Here is a 14,999-nt window from a genome sequence, read left to right as displayed (position 1 = left end):
CTATCTTCCCTCCTGCAGCTGCTCCCTGGTGTCCTCACTGAGACCTCTGGCCTGTGCCAGCAAAAAAACCCTTTTTGTGCATCTGTTACTGTGAGCAGAATGAGGGAACCAGCCTGGTAGAAAAACAACCCTACCAAAAATATATACATATGCCTATAAACTGTTCAGCCAAATCATTTCCCCAGTCCAGTTCAACGGTGCCAGGGAGAACACAATAACACAAGATCAGGAACTCCGCTTCTTAGCTGGTGTTCCAGCTAAAATGAATATCAAAGTGCAGCCTAAAAGTTTGTCTTCACTTCAAGGGCTAGCTGGCATAACTAATTAAGGCAAAGCAACTAACCCCATCATCTACTGGACACAGGCACACTGGTGAAGTTTATTTTACTTGGGCTGAAGTTATACTTACAGAATATCATTTTACAGAACTTTCTTCATCCATGGATGGGATTTGCTACAGCTAGCAGCACAAGGAAGCATCCATTTGAGCAAGGCATGGCCTTAACTACGGAAGTTTTCCCTGGGGTCTATATCTATGGGAGGAACTAGGGAAGAAGAGCATATGAATGCAGCCCAGATGAAGGTTGGTCTGCGTGGCCAGATGCAGCCATATGTGAATCATCCTGCCCGTGCCCTCAACCTGCCAATGGCACCAGAGCATTAGCATGACAACTGCTCAGCCTAACAACATGGGCAGAGGCAGTGGGCAAGTCAGGCCGGGCTCTGAAGCAACCTCAAGACTTGGGGTTCAGAGTTGACCTGCAACCTGCCTGCTGGAGATGGACAGGGACAAACCCCACAGCTAAACATGCAGACTTGCCCCAATCACTTTCTTTATCTTAAGGGGAGGAAAGAGAAAAAAACTGCTTTCATTTGAGATCAGGAAATCCCTGCAAAGAAAATTCAAAAACACGGCCCCAATTGGCACCCCAGCACCTGACACATCTGTGGTCAACTTTCATGTAGGAGCAAGCCAGAGGGGGAGCCTCAGGAAAGAAAACTCCTCTCAACTCTGTAAAAAGGAAAACAACCCCCAAAGAAAACCCCACACCACAATAAAAGCATGTCCCAGCATTTTCACCCAACAGATTGATGAAAAGATGAAAAGATTAACAAGATCAAAGTCTTCTTGGGAACACGATGTACACTGAGAAAAATGCATTCAAATAAGTCTTTGAATAAAAAAAAAAAAAAAAAAAGAAGGGGGCAGAAAAAAATAAAAGCAAGCACAGTCCTGACTTCCTAAGAGGAACCTCACAACTGCAAAAATAGAGGAATGTGACTGCGGAGGCTGGGTCTCAATGGGGAGGCTGCAGCTGGGCTGGTATGGGATTGGGATCGCAGAATCACAGGATGGTTGAGGTTGGAAGGGACCTCTAGAGATCATCGATCATCACCCCACTGCTCCAGCAGGGACACCCAGGGCACGGGTAGCAGCCAGGCGGGTTTGGGAGATCTCCAGAGGAGACTCCACAACCTCCCTGGGCAGCCTGTTCCATGGCTCGTCACCCTCACAGGAAAGAAGTTCTTCCTCACCTGGAGATGGAACTGCCTGTGTTTCCTGTAAAGAGAGGGGTAAAGAGAGCTCAGCACAGAAAGTGCGCCCCGGGCAAGGCTGCATTTGCAGCACAGCTTCTCCCACCGGCAGCGCCCGCAGGATGGAGGCTGGGCTGGTGGGCAGGGGACGTGTGTGAGCACAGCTGGGCTGGCCCAACATCACACACCTCATCAAAGGCCCCACAGCAGCCGCGCCGGCAACACGGCCGCGGGACAGACCCGCTCCCAATTTCTGTGTGTCAGTTTTCGCGCTTGGAAAACTGGATTGCAGTCAACAGGACAACATCTGGATGATGCCAAATGAGACAGAAGCTTTTGGATAATTAGCCCTTACAGTGGCTGTCATCGTTGCTGCCTTTTATCTTGGAAGGACATTAGGAAAAAATACACTGCTTGCACAGGACGCGATCCACAACTTGGAAGGAAGATCCCTGCCCCAAACAGGCAGCAGCTGCTGCTGCGAAGGCCTTGGCCAAGAGCCGGCCTTGCTGCTCCGCTGCAGATGTCAGAGCAGCAGAGCCAGGGATAAACATTTGCAGGATGAGGCTGCATCCTAAGCCAAAGCATGCACAAGGTAAGCACATATAGAGAGCGTCTGATCCGATAAACAGCCAATGTGATAGATAGGTGGGGAGAGCTGGGGAGGCTTTAAACACCACACTGAAGGTTGGGGGGGAGAGAGGGAGCAAGAGTGCAAGCAGCACGGAAAGGCAAAGAAGATCCCCGTGTCAGCACTAATCCATTAAAGATAGGGTTGAAAGCCTTTTCTGTTTAAAACCTGGCTCTTCTAAGTCTAATAGAATCCATGTGCTTGCTCACTCTCTTTGAAATGTGGAGTCCCCAGGGCCAGAGGAAAGGGTTAGTGCTGGAACCCACGCTCCTGCGAGCGCAGGGCAGGGCAGGCACGGCTTCCCGGAAACCCCCAAGGCCGCCCGTTTTCCTGCTCTTTGCAGAGTTGAGGATGAAACCGTCATGTTGACCATGCCCCAGCTGACCTCAGCCACTCGGCCTAGCTCAGCTAGCGCAGCCCAGCCGGCCCTCCTGGCCGTTTAATGATGGTATCAAAGTCAGTGTCTGTACATGACCCTGCACACTATTCGCTCCTCCAAAGAGGCTGCGACAGGCATGGTCAGAGAGCCCAGCTAAAACGTTTCCTTGGTGGGCCAGTCTCGGCAACCCCTGGCTAACTTGGTGCCTTGAAGTAGCCTCCTGGTTCATCTGAAATCTGCCCTGGCAGAAATCTGAAAGCGAATGGTTGCCGTTTTCCTAAAATCCCCCTCCATCAATGGCTCCTTAAAATTCATCCATGGAGAAAAGCAGACTGCACCTTGCTGACAAGGCAGAAAGCTCACGTCGCTTTGGGAAAAAAAGTGAGTAAACTGTGTGTAGAACTGCTTGCTGGGAAGGGCAGGTGGAGGAGGGAGCAGACGCCTGGGACCAGGGTGCGGGAGGGCAGAGCAGTGGAGGTGAGGAAAGAGAGCAGCTCTGGAAGCAGATCAAGGGGAAAGGATGGGAGTGGATTCAAAGCATCCCCTCTGCCCCTTGCGTGACCAATGAATCCCAGCGGATGGAGAGCTCCCCACCCCCAAGTGGTTCATTAAACTGCTGGAAAAATCTTTCTGTACATTAGCCTATTTTCAAGATGCTTAAAACAACACTCCTGAGACCCTGCAGACTTCACAGACCCTACAGATTTAGCCCCCTGCACATCTTGCAGTACAAACCTAAAGGCTACAAAGGAGCGAAGAAGCAGGAAGGGGCTCCGGGCCACCGGGGCTGGCGGAGGGGCCGGGGCCTTGGTGGCAGAGCAGCCGTGGCTCCCACACAGCGACAGCTCCTGAGGCAGCTGTAGCCATGGCAGAGGTGCCAGAGCGAGGCGCCTCGGCCCTCGGCGCCTCGGGTGCCGCAGCTCCTCAGGGGCAGTGAGGAGGGCCCCGCGCTTCGCTGTTGGCACGGCCTCGAGATCACGCAGGGAGGGAGGTGACTCCTCCTTTGTACACACATTTGGGATCAGGGAAAGAGGTTCAGCTCCCGCTACCGAGGGAGGGCCCCTCTCAGTCTCATCCCCTACCTCTTCCCATCAGATCCCAAGGCCCGGCACTCCTACCAGGCCCCCACGTTGCCTCCTCACACAACAGCCCACATCGTGCTCCAAGGAAACCTGCCCCGGTTCCTATTCCTGCGCAGCGCTCACCCATGGCCAGGCCTGGTCTGGACCCTCTATATTCTCTATATTAAGGGTTTTCCTGCGAACAAACCACATGTATTTCCCTCTTGCATGTTCCGAGGGGCTTTACCCACCGGCTGCGCTGCCGGGAGGACAACGCGCTCCCTGCGCTGGCCGAGGCTGAGCCGGGACAACCTCCTCCGACCGCATCTGCCAGCCTAACTGCTCAGGTAGCTGCTCCCGGACCTTCAGCCTTAGTGCCTTTTATAGGTGTATTTTTCCTGGATTATTTTGACAGGACTGGTTTAAGTGGTGAGCAGTCCATCCAGCAGACCGGGAGAGGTGCAACCTCGCAGCGAGGAGTAAAAGCAGCAGGGACTGACGAGGGACTTTGGCCACGGACACCCATGTCTGTAACAAACCAATGGTCTCCGACAGAGGTGCACCAGCAGAGCAGCCAAGATCTCCCCAGGCCATGTCCCACTTAGCCTCTTCTTTTGCCTGAAAACTGGAGTCCTGATGCCCAACACTGACAAAGTTGGTCTTCTGGCTTCATGCAGTTCAAGGAGAGACTACAGGTTTATTCCCAATCCTGAACAGATTCTTCTGAATCACAATCAGAATTAAACATGAAAGATTATTTTTTGTTTTATAAATAAATAAATAAAGGATGTTTTCCTGTTTTCCTCTCCCTCTCAGCAACCCTCTCCTTGGTAACCCCCTACACAATTCTGATGATTTTGTACATTTTGAATAATTTGCTATGCATAAACATACAGTCCTTATGCAACACGTCCATCCCCACACTGTCCACCGTACTCCTTTTCCCCAAACCACTGTATATTTCTATATATTCACAAATATATAAGCTGCAGGCTTGGAGCTGCTCTTATTCCAGCCATGAATAGTTCTGTTTTGTGCTGACAGGAAAACAACTGTCTGATATCTCAAATTCTAACATGAAAATTCTGCTTATATTTACCATACCTAAAACTTCCTCCTTTCTTTTTCTAATGTCATTCTCTCAAGGGCTGGCACAAGATTAAATACCCTCCTGAATCAGCACTCCTCTCGCTCTGTAGGCAGCGAACTGCAGTAACATTCACTTCATTTGATAGCAGAGATCCACCCTTGAGCTAGTCATTCTAGACTGCCAGGCTACTGAGAGGAAAGAGGTGACCTTGGGGACTCACCTTTAGGACAAGCCCCTTTCTTCCCAGCAGCTGCAGAAAACAAGAGTGACGAACTGTGACAGAGCCATCTACATCTGCTAAAGCAAATATAATGTCTGGTGCTCCTCTGTGCCCAAGGTAACAGAGGCTTTGATCTCCAGGACATCACTGTAAGAATAAGTAGTAGAAACCTGAACTTTGCAGATGAGCCCAAACTTACTCTGTTCACGCAGAAAGGAGGCAGGAGATGAGGCTGCTCAGATCCCCAAATTGCATATACCACATTAAATCAGGCCTGGCTCCACAGCTCGGATCACAGAGCTTATTAGCTCAATGATCGGAGACAGCTTCTGCATCCCAGCCAGCTCCCTTCTCCTGTCTCCCAGAACCACAAGAGTGGTCAGCTTTTTCTACAAAGGTTACCCCACCACGGAATTACTCTATTTGATGTTATTGAGGGTTCTTTTTTTTAAAAAAAAAACTGCCTTGTAAATCAAGAGTGAAACACATATGCTTAGGTAACCAGTGTCTTTCTCTCGTCAAAGTGGCTTTTGCCTGTCTTAGACCTCGTTCCTCTCCTGAGTTACCCTTCCCATCCCTCTGCCCTTTCATAGTTGTTGTGGGGTCAATCGACAGAATCATAGTCCCATTACATGAGAGGTGTCCCAAATTCATCATTAACCCAAAGGTGGTGTAAACCCCTCAGTAATAAGACAGATGTGGAAGCTCCTTCCATTCCTCTCTGGAAGATCCCATGGAGGCCTAGTGCTGTCCAGCTGAAGTGGACAGGAGCTGCAGCACTGACACAAATACATGCTGAAACAAGACGCGGGCTCTTACTCAGGATCCTTGCTCACTGCTGCATTGATTTGTTCCAGGAATTTTTTTTTTTTTTTTTTTTTTTTTTTTTTTTTTNTTTTTTTTTTTTTTTTTTTTTTTTTTTTTTAGATTTTTTCTCTAGTATTTCACTGCCAAGATGCTTCTGTCTTCTTAATGCTCAATTAGAAGAATATTAAAATAGTAGCTAGGCTTACTTGATTAACCCCAATGCAGACTGCCAATACTGTACTACTTTGGAGCGGTTTTCATACGCCATTTATGGCTTCTTCAAGTGCACTTTGGAATGATTTATGTACTATGTGCCTTGCTGGAAATGTAATAAACCATAAAGTGAGCAAGTAAATGGGCTTTGTTGATTATTTCTGAGTCATTAAGACCATCATAGCAAAATGAGAATGAACAAGAATAGCAGTATCCCTGAATGACTGAGGCATGGAGACTTTTCTGAGGATTATGACCAGATGGACTGTGTAACTATATGAGAGATATTCAGACCAGCAAGATATTAATTGCTGGGAAATTCTTTGCGTGTTAATCTAATGGGTTATTGTAAGTTGAAAGTTTCCGTGGACATACAGATTGTTTCAGAATGCCACACAAATCAAATATACTGTCCAAGACCACATGAAATTCATTCAGCTTCCAAGAGAACATGCAACCAAGAAGCCTTCTCACCTTGGTTTAAAAACAACCCAAGTCTCATTCAAGTTATAAATACAATGTTCTACCAACAGACAAGACAGCCTCTAGAAGACAATATCAAGTCAACTGTACAGTGTAACTGCCTTACAATTATGCTTTCCTAGTCTCAAAAAAACACCAACAAAGTGAGAAAAGCAAAAACCAAAATAAAATTCCCAAATTGTGACATCTACCTACCGTGAATACTGAGAAAATATAATAAGGCTTGAGATATCCAGGTGTTTACTTCCTACTGACTTAAAAATCTCTAAAAAGCACTTCAAGATTAGTATCTTAAATAAAAAAAAAAAAAAGAAAAAAGAAGAAATACAGTCACCAGAGTAACAGAGGGACTCCTTTGGTGAAGAAAGTATCCACTAGGAGGTATTTCCCTGAAGTCTTCTGCTTTGTTTTTTCCACGACAAACCTCTCCAGGCAGCCCCGAGTTTCCAGCGATGTGGGACAGTTTCTCTTCCAGTTGGTCAATCTCCGGGGCCCTCGCTGCACAAACACACGGCCGGGCTCCAGAGCTCAAAGGAGCACATTGTAGAGGAGCACGGCGGCTCAGCCCGGCTGGCTGGTCCCTTCAAGTCTGTGTGGCTTCGTGCCTCAAGACAATTCACTCATTAGTTTCCAACAGAAAGTCGTCATCGACTCAGAACAGCAAGAGTCCCTGGCACAGAAGGCTGCTCATACCCTCTATTCACAGAGGTCCAACTTTTCTTTTTAATACAGAACCTTCTTCAGTGCCAGGAGTCCCAAATATGCCTTGCGAGACAACAGTTCTCTTCTGGGTGCTCAAAAGCTTTAGATTGTGCATTAGCTCTAACTCAACCCATCTCAATTCCAATTTGTTCAGCAAACAGCTTATAAGGGAAATTGATTAAAAATGTCAAGGAAAGTATTAACTAGTTCAGTGAAATTTGTATCATTGGTTTGAAGAAATAACATAAAAAGCTCTGATCAACAACAGGATCATAAATTCTACCAATCAAAATATGTCAAATAAAAGTGAGTTTGTTATTGAGGATTTTACTCAGGGGCTTAGTGACAAAAAAAAAGATTTAAGATATGAATAATTTTATATTTGCAATCATTAAACAATCACAGAGAGAAGGTAGAAGTTTCTTTCAGTGCAAAGCTCTACAGAAAAACAAATCTGCGAAGATTTGTATCTGCATGCAGTCATAATTCCTTTCCAATACCACACTCATCCACTCCTGCCTGATTCCTGCTTCAATCTACTAAATATACAACTGTAGGAAAAAAAGAAAAAAAATCAAACTCCTCTTACCCGTTTCACTCAGCAAAACCTTGTTTCACTCAGCAAAAAGGAGGATTCATGCACTTTGTAGCTAGGAGAAATACATCGGCTTTTAGGAAGAGCTGAAAATATTTTTAGAAACATCTGATGGCCATTTACTTACTCCTCTGGTTTTCCATTCCTAATAGATGGCAATCATAAACGTTTCCAGAGTTTTCCTTCACTGTGCATTACTTCATGTTCAAACACTCAGGTATCTCTGGGTAAGAAGGATTAGCTGTGCTTGCAGCCCTTGCTCTCTTTAACTAGATGAGCACTTAGGGAGTATTATTTCCATGTAAAGGAGACAGAAAACTGACTGCATCTGGCTTTTCCACTTCTAATTTGCATGAAATCAATATTTTGCAACCTGGAGTTTGGTTAATGTATATTTTTGTTTCCTTGAAAAGGGAAGATACAGAAAAAGTCCAGATGGAGGAGGGAGAAAAGGAGACCAAGATTTTCCGTCTCTCAGGACAGTTCATGGACAGTTCAGGACAGCTGTGCTGAGGGAATTAGCGGAGGTTATTGCTCAGCCTCACTCCATGATCTTCAAGGGGTACTGGAGAGCAGGGGAGGTGCCCGAGGACTGGAAGAGAGCCAACATCACTGCAGTCTTCAAAAGGGACAAGAGGGAGGATCCGGGCAACTACAGGCCGGTCAGCCTCACCTCTGTCCCAGGAAAGCTGATGGAGCAGCTCATCCTAGAGAGCATCTCTAGGCATACGAAGGAGAAGAAGGTGTTGAGGAATAGTCAGCACGGATGCACCAAGGGGAAGTCATGTCTGACAAACCTTATAGCCTTCTATGATGGGATGACAGGCTGGCTGGTTGTCTACCTTGACTTCAGCAAGGCTTTTGACACCATACTATCCTCATACGGAAGCTCCGGGAGAGTGGACTAGACAAGTGCACGGTGCAGTGGATCGAGGGCTGGCTGGATGGCAGAGCTCAGAGGGTGGTGATAAATGGGGCCGAGTCCAGTTGGAGGCCTGTGGCCAGTGGTGTCCCCCAGGGGTCAGTACTGGGCCCAGTGCTGTTCAATTTGTTCATGAATGACCTGGATGAGGGCATGGAGTGCACCCTGAGCAAGTTTGCAGATGACACCAAGCTGGGTGGAGTGGCCGACACTCCGGAGGGCTGTGCTGCCATCCAGAGGGACCTGGACAGGCTGGTGAGTTGGGCGGAGAGGAACCTCATGAGGTTCAATAAGGACAAGTGCAGGGTCCTGCACCTGGGCAGGAATAACCCCAGGCACCAGGACAGATTAGGGGTCGACCTGCTGGAAAGCACCTCCACGGAGACGGACCTGGGAGTCCTGGTTGACACCAAGTTAACCACGAGTTAGAAGTGCCCTTGTGGCCAAGAATGCCAATGGGATCCTGGCCTGCATGAGGATGAGTGTTGCCAGCAGGTCAAGGGAGGGGATCCTGCCCCTCTCCTCAGCTCTGGTGAGGCCGCACCTGGAGTACTGTGTGCAGTTCTGGGCTCCCCAGGACAATAGGGACGTGGAGCTTCTCGAGAGGGTCCAGAGAAGAGCAACTAAGATGATTAATGGACTGGAACATCTCTCATATGCAGAGAGACTTAGTGAGTTGGGCCCGTTCTGTTTGGAGAAGAGAAGGCTGAGAGGGGACCCGATTACCATCTATAAGTTCATGAAGGGAGAATGTAGGGAGGAAGGGGCCAAGCTCTTCTCGTTGATGGCCAGTGACAGGACAAGGGAAAATGGTTATAAGTTGAAACACAGGAAGTTCCATCATCATGTGAGGAGGAACTTCTTCGCTGTGAGGGTGACAGAGCCCTGGAACAGGCTGCCCAGGGAGGTGGTGGAGTCTCCTTCTCTGGAGATCTTCCAAACCCGCCTGGCTGCCACCCTGTGCCCCGTGCTCTGGGTGTCCCTACTTGAGCAGGAAGGTTGGACTAGATGATCTCTAGAGGTCCCTTCCAACCTTGAACATTCTGTGATTGTGTGATTCAGGAAAGAAAGAGATTCTAGTTCTCTAGATCTCACTAGATTCTAGTGAGATGCAGAGCATTTATGGTCCCGGACCATAGAAAAGGAAGGACCAAAGAAAAACAGAAAGGCAGTGACAAGGGCCACATTCCAGGCACTCATTGGGTGTCCCTGCATGACGAGGCTTCTGGGCGAGAGCTCCATTCACTCTTGGGAACCAGCCCTTTGTGCTTAAAGCTCCATGCAGAAAAAGGAGCCCATTTCCCACCCCCACAGAGCAGTACAGCCCAAATCATGACTGAAGACACCTGTATTTTCTTTTCCTCATGAAATTTCCCTTCTTCTCCTGAGCTGCCCTTCAAGTCCTTGACACCTTTGATATGTCTCTGAAGTCTCACGCATTCTTGGATTTGGCCCCGACTTCAGCCAAGGGTCCAAAGGGTCCTGTGCTAACATCACAAAACAAAAAAGAATGAAGTTTATTTACTCTCAGTAACTACATCATCTATTTACATCACACATCCAGCTGTGACTACAGGTCAATTATCTCACAATCCAGTGACCTACACGAAGGACTGTTCACATCACAAAAACCACCTTTGCACTTCTGGCCCTTTTCTGGGCACTTTCATGTGAAGAGTCCCTTGACTTTTCAGCCTGACATTAAAATACTTCCCCCTGTGCCCCTATTAAGCTAGGGTTGGAATTGAGTGGCAGAGTGAAGAGGAAAACTCATTCCAGGGCTAAATTCCACTGCAGGTGATGAGGTGTATTTTCTCATGATTTAGTGTTTCCAAGCTAGCATCATTCACTAACAAAAAAAAAAAAAAGTTGCTTAATAGCAATAATAAAAAAGGTGCTTAAATGCATGCTCAAAGTTTGCAAAGTTATGCCTCTCTCTTACCCCAGTGCTTGTTGAACATGTGTTCCACATAACCAGAGCCTGACACACTTCCTGCATTGGCAGGGAGATAGTGATGGAAAAGCTCATTGAGGCTAGTTTCTGTGATTTACAACAAGGGATAGGGAAAAATCACATCTTTCTTCAATATGTTCTTCTTCTAACAACATACACATCCTCCAGGAAACTACTCTGAGACAGTCTGCACTAAAGCTCCAGGAACGTAACACAAAGGTGGCAAAGTCAGTGACTGGCATTAAGGTTCATGCAGCCCAACGTGACCTCAGGCGCAGGTTTTAGCCCGATTTTTGAGCACTACATCTAGCAATTCATCCTGTGCTCTCTCCACAGAGGAAAAACATACATGGTTTTTAAATCAGACAGAACTTCACCTTTATTGCAGCACAGCGAGGGCTGGGATCCGCTCTGAGCAAGGAGCTGCTGCTCCCCCAATGTAATTCACAGCATCCTGCAGTAAGGATGCAACAAGGATCCTACAGCTTAACTCCATGATGTTCTCACTTACTCATTTGACTTACTGGAGGCATTTACTAAACTCTGAGATAAATCACATCTTAAATGACCCAATTCTTTCCATTCACCAGAAAGGAACTGCAGCTGAGTAGCATAAATGAAGGCGAACCCAAATGAACTCCATTCAGGAAGCTTATGGAAGGCACTGATGGCTTCCATTTATTGTCTCTGAAGGAGCAAACTGCTTCACAGACCTTCTGTCATTCATCAGTTACGTATCTTGCAAAATAAATCACATGGGTGATTTGGGTTTGTCCAAAAAATCCTCAATGCACACACATAATGGGTAACAAATTCAAGTTATACAGGCGACTGTTTCTTCTCTTTTCTAATGTTTGAGTTCTGGGCATGCCACACTGTTGTGGGTTGTTTGCATAACCTACTGCAAAAGCATTGATCACTATTCTATTAAAGGAGTAATTTTTTTTTTTTAATGTGATTTACTGGCAGGAGCAAACAATAGTGGAGGAAAGCAGACGTGGATGGCTAAGGGCTTATACTATTGCTCCTGGACCATCAGAAATCAGGAACTGCAGATCTGATTTTTGTTCTCAAGGAGGAGGATGGTTTCAGGGCCACAAACAGCAATGCCAGAGCATGGTTTTAAGCAGCTTTTCTGAAGGCTTCCCAGCTGACATGCCAGTCTGCCACACTAGGGCTTGCTTATTATTCTTAAGGGAAGCAGCAGACTCCCAAGGCCACGTCCACGGTTTCCCAAATCCAAGTGACATCCTGGCAGGGAATCCGAATCTTTTCTGAGAACTTCTTCAAAGATCTTAAACTTCAGGCTATATCCTGTAAATCAAAAGCTAACTCAAAAATGAAGTCCCTACTGATAAAAGTTAGAGCATTACCAACAAACCTCAGGGCCTACATCTGCCCATAGGCAGCAGAGAAACTACCACCTATAGGATTTAAGAACAATAATCTCATTGTGTGAAAAATCACCAGGCACCCAGATCCATGAGAGGCAGAAAGGCATCCGAGCCCTTTGGCAACATTGGCTCTAAGGAGTTTTTGAATTTTCACTCTGAATGTACAAAATATATTTGAATTCCCAACTCATTTTCACTTCCAACTACTTCCCCGCCTGATCTGTAACTTATGTTCAAACATATGGCAGTGTATTTGCTAAAAATTCCCTTGAAAAGTGCATTCCCTAAATCAATTCTAAACAGCTTCAGATTTGAGACCAGGATGGGGTGGGAAGGAGGGGCAAGAACCACAGGGCTTTGTTTTCTATGCAGCTAACTCAACTGGCCTAAAGTTATTTCGAGTTAGTTTATGAAGTGAAAATTCTATAAATTGTAGGGGAAAAGCAATTTAATCTTAGTTCCCGATACTAAAAAGCTCACTCTACATTAAAAAATAAATAAAACTTACCATGAAACACTTTGGAGAAAGATTTGGGAAAAACACAGCACATGCCTTTGGCAGGAACGCCCAGGGGAATTCCTCATTTGCCTCATTACAAACACACACGAACACATGCATGTGGTTGTGTTAATGGCTCTCTCAAAGAAATCTGCAGGCACAGATTGCAAGAAAATATGTGGGTCCTTCTCCTGATTCCCTCCTCCTAACAGACGCCTACTGCTCTTCTAAATACTCCCCACAACAAAATTATAGTGCTAACTGTAACTACCATAAAGTTTGGGGGGTTTTAATTCCATGGCCACATAAATGCAATTCCTAAATTTGAGCTGATGCGCATGCAGAGCCAGGGACCAAGTGGCGGGAGGAGTGATGATGGGTCCATGCAGTAATCCATTCTAGCAAGGATAATTTAAATATACATCCAGAGCATAATCCCACAATTGGCAGACCCCCTTCAAAATCCTGAAATGCTTATTTTCAGCCTCTCAAGGCTAATGACACAAAACCTTATGAGAACACTGTGGTGACCAGGCACTTGTCTCCATATCACAGAGGAAACAAAAACTCTGCTAGTTTATACTTCAGAAAATACCTTAGGGCGTATTTTCTTCACCGACCCACACACCACCAGAAAAAAATGTGGGGTTTATCTTCTCCTCAGAAGAAGAAATACAGTGTTCAGCTCGGATCTCAGTACCTGTTAAGGCTTGGGAATTAACATGGTCTTATACCAGTCAAAGCTGCACAAGATGCTCTAGTGTGTAAGGAATGAGCTAGTACGCAAAACAGAATCACAGAATCACAGAACATTCAAGGTTGGAAGGAACCTCTAGAGATCATCTAGTCCAACCTTCCTGCTCAAGCAGGCACACCTACAGCATGTGGCACAGGGTGGCATCCAGGTGGGTTTTGAAGACCTCCAGAGAAGGAGACTCCCTGGGCAGCCTGTTCCACTGCTCTGTCACCATGTGGTTTTAACAGTTCCTGATATGACCTCACCTGCAGTATTAAGGGCAAAGCTATATCTCAGAAAGGTTAAAGAAAATAATAAGAACAATCGGGACCTTGACAAAAAATTCTCCCTCTCCCCCTCCTCTCTCTCTGTGTCTCTCTCTGTGTCTCTCTCTCTCTCAAAAAAGGCAAAACTGCAAAACTGTTATATGACAGCTGTTAATTCAGAGAAAATTTGGCAAAGAATAAAGGGAAAATAAAGAAGATGAAGGAAAAAAAAATAAATGCCTGTTCTCCTTGTGTCAAGACCTGAAATCTACTGTTTTTAACAGATCACCATGCACAATAAGTCTTCCATCCCCAGGTATGTTCACTGGGGACCTGGCTAGAGAACGACCAGTAATGCACTGTTTCTGTGTCCAAACTAGGGAGCATTTGTGGGACCAACCTAAGAGACTGCCCATGGGGACCGAACAGACCTTGATTCCACCTTCCTGGCATGTTCTCCATCACCAAACAGCCTCAGCAATGGAGAGAGAAATGCTTATTGCTTTAATGTAGGCTAACCTAAAAAACCCTGTGTTTTCTGTATGTTGCAGTAAAGGAACGTCCCAGATTTATGGTGAAAGCCTCAGATGTATCATATATTTTTCTACCCAGGCTTGTTCTGAGATTAATTTTTGTATCCACAGATAATAGATGCACACTGTCATTAGATTACGTATGAACTACCGAGTATTTTTTAAATTGCAGCTCAAAAGTAGTTAACAAGCCTCCTTTAGCAAACTGCCATCAGAAACATGCAAGTTCTTCCTACTTATGAACAGGAGGACTTTCCGCTAATTAAGAAGTATGCAGACAACATGCACAGGGAAAAAATACCATAGTTGTCAGAGAAACATATTCGTTTTGTATTTAGAGTTTTTATGCCCCTTTATTTTGTCTGCATTTTACAAAGCTGCTCAACCACAGCTGAGAAATGCTAGAAGTTGTTATTAGAATGTAGCAATGCCAGTAATTTACACTCAGGGACCTCATTTTCAAAGCAATCCTCTATCAGCCCCTCACTTTCAGCACGAAATAGGCATAGATAATTTTCAGAACTCTTGTGATGTCAAACTAGAACTATGGATTTTCCATTAATAGATTTAATAATGTACTTAAAATGGAACTTTTTGTAACCTACTATGGAATGGAATGGAACCTATGGAATGGAATGGAACCTTCTATGCCAAAATCATTCATTGTATCAGAAGTATTTTTTCATCAAATCAGAGACTTAATCTTTCCGTGAAAGAAGATACTTTCAAGGATATTGTGTTTATAAACAAGCGGGAGGTTTCAAGAGTGAGCCTCTCTTACATATATAGGCACACCATAGCAAACAAGAACAAGTTTATAAAAGTGGCTTGATCAGTATCTCCACTCACTTTCAGCACTTACAAGTCAATGGAGTTCCTTTGAAAATTCATCTCCAAACGTGGCTTGCAAAGTCAGCTTTCTGAAGATTTTATAAAGAAGGAAATAACGTGGTAGAGACTGAACCACAATTTCTATTG

The 14,999-nt window shown here is 45.7% G+C and overlaps 1 protein-coding gene across 2 annotated transcripts in view; it reads right to left on the bottom strand.

Moving 5' to 3' along the window:
* The window catches only part of MTMR2 (myotubularin related protein 2), a 56,961-nt gene that overhangs the window by 24,681 nt on the left and 17,281 nt on the right, over positions 1-14,999 (bottom strand). The window lies entirely within an intron of this gene.

This window comes from Nothoprocta perdicaria, unplaced genomic scaffold (genome assembly GCF_003342845.1).
Source record: "Nothoprocta perdicaria isolate Ctin4 unplaced genomic scaffold, notPer1 scaffold_94, whole genome shotgun sequence".
Classification (NCBI taxonomy): Eukaryota; Metazoa; Chordata; class Aves; order Tinamiformes; family Tinamidae; genus Nothoprocta; species Nothoprocta perdicaria.
Note: the sequence above shows the minus strand (reverse complement) of the source record. Positions and strands in the feature narration are given on the sequence as shown.